Here is a 10,656-nt window from a genome sequence, read left to right on the forward strand (position 1 = left end):
AGTAAACTTATGCACGGCTTATAGCCAGCCACCTGTACTGCAACAAAGCTCAGACTGCCTCATGATGACCCAGCACCCAGAACAAAACAGTGAGGTTAAGCTTACAGCCACTAAATTTACACAAGGACCTTCTAAGGCACTCAAAATTCCCTGCTACAGCACTGTCCACACAATCATGTGAAATTAATTGCACCATGCACCATGTCACTTTTAACACACAAAAGGTCACCAGTAGGCTGACATGTACACTCGACAGAAGAGTGAATACAGTTTTTAAATCTTCGGACATGTGTATTGCTCAATAATCGACATCTGGCAGCTTTAGAAAGGGGAGGAGCTTCTGTCTTAGTGTGTTGGTTTTGCTTGACCTCCTATAACTTTCGTCATATTCTCACGATTCTGGCATCACTGATACTTAAATGCAGTAGTAAGCTTTACAGTATTCGTTCAAGTTGTAATTTGGCGACAGTTCTGAGCAAAATAAACATTTTTAAAGTAACCTACCAATTAACCTTATACAAATGAATTTATGACACCACAATGAGCGGAATGCTTGCATAATCGAGCAGCGATCTTCCATAATTGAAATCAAGAGTTAAATTTGAACAACGTGGGGGAACAATAAAGGAGCGAATGCAATGTTACGATGAGAGAGAGAGAGAGAGAGAGTTAGTTGCTGTTGTGTAAGCCTAGGCCTATATGTAGAGCTACTCATTTCATTATTTTTTTTTTTCTAGAGATTGAGCGATACTATATTTGTATAGTATGTTTTAGCGATGGAGAGAGAGAGAGAGAGAGAGAGAGAGAGAGAGAGAGAGAGAGAGAGAGAGAGAGTTGCTGTTGTATGTAGCCTGACCTATATGTAGAGCTACTCATTTTATTTTTTTTTAGAGAGATTGAGAGAGAGAGAGAGAGAGAGAGAGAGAGAGAGAGAGAGAGAGAGAGAGAGAGAGAGCATAGCGCAGAGAGCGAAGACAACATCAAAAAACATCCAGTTATTGTGTTTTCCGCTGAAGTGCTCCACACATCATAGAAACGCTCTTGCAGATTTAATGGAATTTGGTCAACTTACCGTAGCACAATACTTAACATTTACTGCCATTAATTCCAGCTGACTTTTAACACCATGAAATACAAATAAGAATGTGTAAAAATTAAAGAAATTATCATTATCTCGTATGATGATGCAATAATAAGCCTGTTCATAACGGAAAACGAGTAAATATTGCCGTTCTGATAAATAGTACTACACCGAGATATCCACACACTATCTTTTAGATCTCTATGAACGAAGTCATCTGAGAAATTCTGATTACTTCGGACATGCATGGTGTTTTTAAGTATCTGAACGTTTTTGTTTTGCAGATTTAACATATATGATATAATTTGCATTGTATTTTCATATTCTAGGGTAAATTTACCGAGATTATGTGTTTTCTGTAAGAAAAAAATTAAAATTCGATGAACAAAATCTAAAGAAAACTGTATCTTCACTTTTCTTGCTGAGTGTACATCCTTGGATTAGTATCCTTAGTGGCCAAGCTTAGACCGAGGACCCTAGGATCAGATAATAACAATATCTGGGCAAAGTAAATCGATAGCCTAACAATGAGGCTACATATTAGTATAAAATTTTTTCCCTTTTTTATAAGCCAGTGCACTTTAGCATGAGCTAAATCGACGACTAGCTTAGGCATTACCTTATATGAAGTTAAGTGGTAACTTTTCATGAAACATCCCATTTGTGGACTAAATTCTTAGCCTAGACCATGTAATTAGAATTACATGAAATCATAATCTGTGCTAAATGAGATGAAACCTAGCCTTAAGGCTACATACTAAGGTAGGCTAATTGTGTTTTGTTTATGTAACCCATACACTTAAGTGTGAATAAAATAATCCAGATTAGGCAGTAGCCTAGATTAGAGCAAGTTATAACCTGGTTATAAGGTTACACAATAGTGATTACTGTTTTATATAGTAAACCAAATAGCCTACGATTGGATATAAACAACAACCCGGGTTAGACAAATAGTTGAATAATTATAAGGTTATAATAATCTGGATTAGACAATACCCTATACCAGGTTAAGAGAGAACAAATAAGCCTAGGGTTATATATAAACAGTATCCTAGCCTAAATAAAATAACTTGGTTTGTTACGACTCGGTAACATATCTGTAAGGTTACATGCTAGTAGGGTCTTGTGTAGCCTATATCCTTAAAGTTGATATAAATCCAGAACAGGCAGTAACCTAACCATATTAAGTAGGAACCCCCTTATAAGGAATATCCTACTATTAGCCTAAAACAGTGATGACCGAATATCAGATGAAAAGGTAGTCTCGGCCACATAAAACAGAAAAAACATATAAGAGAATTATTTTCTGTAAAGTTTATATCCTTTAAGTTATGAATAAGCCTAGAATAGGTTAAGCAAGAACCTTCTGAGAAATCCTCTATTTCTAGCTTAATGTAGATTAAACTAGAATCATTACCCCAACCTATACAAAACAGTAGTTTGGGTTATTCAAACAAATTAGTTCATAGCAGTTAGTCTGAATGGCATGACAATTGGAATTAAAAATTTCACTTGGTCATTGCAAAAGGACTAGCAGTGTATAAGTAATACAGCCATGTACAGGTATCAGAACTAACCTAAACCCTAGAAGGTTTAACATAGTTATTTAATTAAATGTATTAAAACTGCACAATTGTAATCAAATTAACCTGTAATATGAAAACTATACGAGGAACTACAGTGAACTCCCCGTATTCGTGGGGGATGCGTCCCACACCCCCCCCGCGAATGGGTCAAATCCGAGAATGCTTAAAACCCCTCTAAAAACACTTAGAACTGCCATTTTGATAGCTTAAACACAGAAAAACCCTGTAAAAATGCTTATACCTGAATATTTTAATAGTTTTATCACAAAAAGTGCATTTATTCATGAAAATTATATGAAAATACAATAATTAGTGAATATTTCTCAGTGAAAAATACCGCGAATCGGCGAATTTTCCGCGAATGATGGCTAGATATGTTCCACAGAGAAACCCGCAAATGCGTGAGTCCGCGAACGTTAACAACGCGAATACGGGGGGTTCACTGTACAGAAGTGTCCCTCTTTTAAAAACAGTTATACTAACTAGCTTCTGAAAACAATTTGCTTTATATCACTACAGGGCCGCCATTAGGCAGGATCCTCAGTTCAATATGCTCCTGGCAGCAAGTTTTAAGGACGAAACAGCTCCTTTTAAGCTGTCTCAGTGGGGCCTAGGGTTCAGTAGGGGTGAGGAAGGGGGAGATTATCTTCCCGGCAGAACTCCGGCAGCTGGTATTTAACCCTTCCTCTGAACATCATCAATGTGTGGGCCAAAACCCATCAACATCAGTCACCAATACCTCCCAGGTTAACCCTGTGGAGAAAATAGAGGAATCTTTACATGGAGTTCACATTCTTATTTTAAAAAATATGGAGTGAACATTGCCATTGAAATGGCCCTGCTGAACCCAGAAGGGTCAGGGACATAAGCTTAAGCTAGCCATGGAAGAAAACCTCACAGAAAGAATTCTGTTCCCCGTGCAGCTATCATTACTGAATAGGATCTTTTCCCCAAAAGGGATACTGGGATCCACCTAACTCAGACTGAAATGTCTACTTTTTTGGAAAGGTATAGTAACTTGCCCAGGACCTCTGCCCCTTCATTAACAGGCAGTTACAGTTTAGTTGCTGAAGCTCAGTTAGATTGCACAAGCTCCCCCAAAAGGGAAACACAGTTTATGGCAAGCTCCCCAAAAGGGAAACACAGTTTATGGCAAGCTCCCAAAAGGGATACACAGTTTATGGCAAGCTCCCCTAAAAGGGGTAGCATTTTGCAGCAAGCTCCCCCCAAAAAAGGGATACATAGTTTGTGCCATTTGATCAGTTCTGTAAGAAAATTGAGTTTTTATTGACCTGTACCCCCAAAAGGGATACACAGTTTGCAGCAAGCTCCCCCAAAAGAGATACACAGTTTGTGCCATTTGATCAGTTCTGTAAGAAAATTGAGTTTTTATTGACCTGTACCCCCAAAAGGGATACACAGTTTGCAGCAAGCTCCCCCAAAAGGGATACACATTTTGTGACGTTTGATCAGTTCTGTAAGGAAATTAAATTTTTATTGACCTGTACCCCTAAAGGGATACACAGTTTGCGGCAAGCTCCCTCAGAAGGGATACACTGTTTGCAACGAGTTCCCCCAAAAGGGATATACAGTTTGCGCCATTTGGTCAATTCCGTAAGGAAATTGAGTACCATCAAAGATGCCCTTGCCACAGAATGGCAATATATAAGGGACATGAAGCATGATTCTGAAAAGCAAAGTCAGTCAGTCAGTCATGTACACACCAGAGTGTAAAAGTACTACATCCTGTAATCTAAAAGTGAGTGTACTGTAGATACAAATGCCGCCCAAACAAGGTCTGATTTTAGAATTCCGACTAGAAACAACAATGGGTCAGTTTGGAATATAGAACTTCAGATCAAAACATAATAGGGGCTCCAATACTCACCCCTGATGATACTGATAATCCTTGGTGAGATACCTCAGAGTGCACCTTGGTGAGATACCTCACTCAGTGTGCACCTTGGTGAGATACCTCAGTGTGCACCTTGGTGAGATACCTCAGTGTACACTTTCTCTCCCAATGGCAAGTAGGTAATTAATGAGAGAAAAACTATGATCGAAGCTGTAAATGTAGAATTTACAAACAGCAGCATTCCTTAATACAGAATGGCACCTGGTACCATCCTCACCAGACATGGAGAAACCACTAACAGAAATGGTTTTCTTACCTGTGCTTATAATTTTAAAAACTAATGAAATCACCCTTACCAGGTCAATGAAAAATGGATATCTACTGCCTTTTTGAACTAGACCCAAGTTGCTCACCAAGTAGCCTCGTCAGAATTTTATGCTAGGCTCTGGCTCCTCAGCATTATAACCTCTACCACCTTGCTGGAAGTTGCCATCTTAAAGCTTCCAGAACATCCCAGGATAATTTTTGCTGTTGAGGCCAAGTCTTATGAGAACCCGATGGAAAGCACTCTTTGACTTCCTAGAATGGCACATAATATTGCGAATGGAAGCATTGGAGAGCTCCATCAAATCACTCTCCAGTGTCACTGCATTGTTACATTCTAACCCCTTCTGTAAGGACCTGTTAGAGGAATCTGTTGTGGCTCAACTCGATGAGCATGCCTACCAACAGAATTGTACAGTGTACGCTCTTCTGGGAAAAGAGGAATTCAAGAAACAAAGAACCCAAAATTTCCCTTTACCCAACCCCAAAAAAGGCTCACTTTGATAAAAAATATAAGACTTCAGTCACCCCAAAAATTTTCCTCAAAAAACAGTTAGGTGGTCAGAAGGGACAATTCCCTGCAAAGGGACAACAACAACTTCAAGGCCATCCTTTTTCACAAGGTCCAAAAACCATCCTATAGGGGAAAAAAAGGGAAAAATAACACCTGGAATGTCTATCAAAGGTGAAGGCAGAGGAGGAGGCAGATACCAAGAGGAATTATATTGGTTGGGGGTCAGCTTCGATGACATCACAGACAATGGAAGTTTTCCCTGTGGGGGGACAGAAACTTGCGTATATGCGCCACCAAGTATGTCTCTTCAGTGTCCTCAAAAGGGACTCGTCCAAAAGAAGAGTGATCCTCAACCAATCGACATTGAACAAGCACATTGTTGGCCGAAAGTTTTTGATGATTACCGTTGCCTAAGTACATTGAATCATTTCAAAAAGGAGCTCGGGCAGTTTCTGTGGATCTGAAAGATGCACACTGGCACATTCCTATAGCCGTTCCCTTCCGCCCCTTCCTAAGGTCCAAATAAGGAAAGATACGTACAGATTCAAAGTCATGTCCTTTCGGCTAAATATTGCCTAAAGAATATTTGTCAAACTAGCAACGGTATTCGTTCGAGAACTCAAACAAAAAGATTTAGGGGCCCACAAGAAAAGAGTGCTTGAAAAACCTAAGAGCAATGGTCAACAGACTGAAGTACAGTCAAAAGGTTTTATTATAAATCTGAAAACATCCTGCCTCATGCCCAGCAGACACTTTCAGTGGCTGGGACTGTGTTGAGATACTCTTCACGGCCTGTTGTTTCTCCCCATCATGCTCAAAACAGAATAAGGCAAGTCCTCAAAAGGTTCCTTGCACAGCCCAGAGTTTCCAGATGGCAATCAGAACGCATGATGGGCCTGCTGCAGTTCTCGTCAGTAATAGATCCAATACATAGATTGCAACTAAAAGTGTGAACAAATTCTGGCTATCGCATGCAAGAAAAAAGATGCGAGACAGACCTCATCAGAGGATAAAAAGAGTTGGGGAGATACTTCAGCCTTAAATTTGGAAGGAATCTCCGGTGAAACAGGTCACCCTGACTCCTCCATCTGTATGAGTGACAAACTCATAGATGCCTCGTTGACAGGTTGTGAGGACATTGGGAGGATTGTCAGGTGGCAGGGAGGTGATCAGCTACTCAGGAATTGTTATATCAAGTTCTTGGAGCTGATGGCTGTCTTTTTGTCTCTCAAAAAACTCAAACCTCCAGAAGAGAGAGAACATAACCACAATATCCTATATCAAGAGGTCTGGATCACATACACCTCCTCTCAATATGGTAATGTTAGCCATCCTTGATGGCGCAAGCAAGGAAGTGGTGTAAAGTCACCACATCGGCGCCAGCGTAGTGTTTCGGCGGCGCCATTAATTAAGTCTCCGCTGAGCATGTTTTCTTGGTGACTTCCCATTTTCTTCAAACTCAATTAGTCACGCCTAAAACATGCCAGGTCACGCATTTTAACCATTTTTACTTTATACGTATTTATACAAATGTCACACATTGTGTATCATATGTTTCTTCATTCACAGGCATCAAGACTGTATCCATATTGAAGTTCTGTATGTTTTGTATTGTAAATTGTACTCGTTCACTGCATATTATTGTTTATTGTTTCGACCTCAGGTCACAGTCAATTCCATTGTCTTTCGCGGACCGGCGCCAGTCGGCCGCTATATAAACTGCCTGGATCTGTAATAAAGTAGCAGTAACTTTTACCTGCTCGTTTCTTTGACACCTCTTACAGTGGTGACCCCCGGAGTATCCCAGAGCCATTAACGGACCGACACGGCGACTTAGTCTTGGCTCCAGGATTCCTCCAAAACGCTCTTAGCGGCCTAAACACGGCGCTGTAACCAGCGTTTGAGCGTGCTGACTCTCGTCGGCGTACCCCACCAGCGTCACTAGCGGAACCACATGGCGCACGAAAGTGCGTACTGACGCCAGTACCCCAATCCAGTAAGAGATCAAAGGAGCGAGCATGGATGCGGGTATCCCCTCCTTCATGCAGTTAAACGCGGACCTCGCGGACTCGGAGGTTTACCTACCTCCCATCACACCCGCGCCTGCCCCCGCATTGAGGCCCTCCCGCAACTCCACACCAGCGCCCCGAACACACGACGGCCGGGTAACACAATCGCGGGCCCCCCTCACCGTAAAGCTGCCGCCTTTTATGCAGGGGAACCCATCGATGTGGCTGCGCAGGGTGGAGAGCCACTTCAGAGTGGCAGACCTGACGGACGAAATCTTACAGGCCGACACAGTGCTCAACGCCCTTCCAGAGGACGTGTACAGAAAACTCATCTCGCGAGTACCTGAAACACACACCCTTACATACAGCGCCACAAAAAAGTTCCTCCTCGAAGCTTGCTCCCTGCCCATCGCTGAGCGGGCCGCCCGTGCTATCGACCTTGCCATAAACCCACGCCACGACCTCAATTCAAGAGATGCTTGGAGCATGGTCGTGGATCTCCTGTCACTACCAGACTTGGATGGCACAAAGAAGCGACAGGAGATAAGCTTCGCACGGGAAATCTACCTTCGCCAACTCCTCCCGGAGGTACGCAACCAAATCGCTCACCCCTACACCATGCCTATCGAGGACCTCATAGAGACGGCGCAACATCTCACAGACTCCGTCAAGGCTTCACAGAGGCTAAAACCGGCCACACAGTCGGTCAGCTCCGTCCAGTCTGAAGAGGACGTAGAGCCCGTCAACGCCATCGCCAACAGATGTCCACCGAACCACAGCAGATGGAGGTCCCCAGGCTTCTGTCGCTACCACAAGTGGTTCCGAAAGGACGCCCGAAACTGCCTGCCGCCCTGCTCGTTCGCCCATTCAAAAAACGGGGGTGGCGGCGGCCAGCAGGACAAGCCGCCATGGCAACCGAAGAACCCAGGGGCTCAAAACCAGTAGGTTTTTACGTCCGCGACACTGTCTCCGGCAGGATGATGCTGGTCGACACAGGGGCCTTTAAATCGATCTTCCTGGCATCCAGAGAGGACCACAACCAGACACCAGACCCGGCCGCCTTCCTGACGGCCGCCAACGGAACCCCCATCCTCTCCTACGGCACCAGGCTCCTGTCGATCGCCATCCTTGGCCAGAGTTACTCCTGGGACTTCACCGTCACGGACGTAGGAACCCCACTCCTGGGGACCGATTTTCTGGTGCACTTCGGCCTGCTAGTCGACGTGAGGCGCAAGCGCCTCCTCGATACCGACTCCTGCCAGTCTCTCCCGTTAACAGCGGGACCCAGACCCACCATCAGCGCCGTCACCCCCCACCAGTTTGCACACCTACTGTCGGAGTTCCCTGAGGTATTCAAGCCCGAGCTTCGCCAAGTCCCTGGGGCCCCAGCCAAGCACGGCATATACCACCATATAACGACTAAAGGGCCCCCGACACATGCGAAGTTCGAAGGCTTCCCCCTCAGCGCCTTCAGGAGGCGAAAAAAGCATTCCGCGGAGATGGAGCGGATGGGAATCTGCAGGAAAGCCTCCAGTCCATGGGCCTCCCCCACCATGGTGCAGAAACCGGACGGCTCCTGGAGACCTTGCAGCGACTACAGGTGGCTCAACATTGCAACGGAGCCCGACCACTACCCTCTACCCAACATGCAGGACCTCACGGCCTCCTTTCACGGGGCCAAAATATTCACTAAATTGGACCTTCTTAAATCTTATTTCCAGGTACCTGTTGCACCAGAGGACATACCAAAGACAGCCATCATCACGCCCTTCGGGTCCTATGTGTTCGCCTTCTCCACTTTCAGGCTGAGGAACGCCGGGACACCCTTCACAATCTTCACAGACCATCAGCCACTGGTTCACGCCTTCACAAAGCAGGGGGACGCATGGTCTTCCAGACAGCAGCGCCACCTCTCAGCCATAGCCGAATTTACCTGTTCCGTCAGGTACCTCCCCAGCAAGAAAAATCCCGTAGCAGACGCCCTCTCCAGAGTTGAGTTGAACGCAGTGCAGCTTGGTGTAGATTACCAGGACCTCGCCAGAGAACAGGCCGCTGACCCAGAAACCCCAGCATACCGCACTGCTATCACGTCCCTCAAGTGGCGGGACGTGACCCTCGCCCCCGAAGGCCCAAGCCTGCTCTGCGACATCAGCACAGGTCAGCCCCGCCCTTTGGTTCCAGCCTCATGCCGCCACCAGATATTTGACATAATTCACGGACTCTCACACCCCTCCGGCAGGACCACAGCCAAACTGCTCTCAAAAAAGTTCGTCTGGCACGGGTGCAAAAGGATGCCACGTCCTGGGCAAATCAGTGCCTGCAGTGCCAGACCAGTAAGGTGGGTCATCACACGCAGTCGGGGGTAGGCAAGTTCCCGCAGCCAGAGCGCCGCTTCGGCCACATCCACATCGACGTCGTCGGGCCCCTTCCCCCATCAGACGGATCCAGATACCTCCTGACGGTGGTTGACCGTTCGACGAGGTGGCCCGAAGCCACACCCATGCAAGAAGCCACCGCCAGCGCATGCGCCGAGGCCCTGCTCTCCAGTTGGGTTAGCCGCTTCGGCGTCCCGGATCACATCACAACCGAGTTGTGGTCCGCCCTGGCTCAACTGCTGGGAACCATGCATCACACCACCATGGCGTACAACCCAGCAGCCAACGGCCTGGTCGAACGTTTCCACAGGTCCCTAAAGTCATCCCTCATGGCCCGCTGCACTGCCGAGGACTGGAAACATCAGCTGCCGTGGGTCCTCGTCGGGTTGAGAACCGCCCCCAGAGCCGACAGCACCCTGTCTGCAGCCGAACAGACCTACGGGGAACCCCTCGTGGTGCTGGGTGAGCTTGTGACAGATGAACGCCGCTCCCCATCACTGCAGAGGCTCCGCGACGTGGCCGGCAAGTTCACCCCTTGCAGGCGTTCATACATCGACAAATCAACCACCTTCATGCCGCCACAGCTGTCATCCGCCACCCACGTCTTCGTCAGAGTCGACGCCATCCGTCCACCACTAACCAAACCCTACAGGGAACCCTTCCGCGTGCTGGAGCGGAACAGCAAGGCGTTCCAGCTGGCACTCCCTGGGAAGGACGACTGGGTTTCAATAGACCGCTTAAAGCCCGCCTTTCTGTCGGAGAGCACCGGCAGCGCCGCAGCACCCCTTCCGCCCAACCGCACTCCAGCACGCCCTCACCCCCGCAGACGCCGGGCGCACAGCCGCCCCAGGAAGGGACCGCCCAACCAGCAGCCTCACAGGCGGGAGACCCCTCCGTTATCTTCAAGGAGCC

This window comes from Macrobrachium rosenbergii, chromosome 15 (genome assembly GCF_040412425.1).
Source record: "Macrobrachium rosenbergii isolate ZJJX-2024 chromosome 15, ASM4041242v1, whole genome shotgun sequence".
NCBI lineage: Eukaryota > Metazoa > Arthropoda > Malacostraca > Decapoda > Palaemonidae > Macrobrachium > Macrobrachium rosenbergii.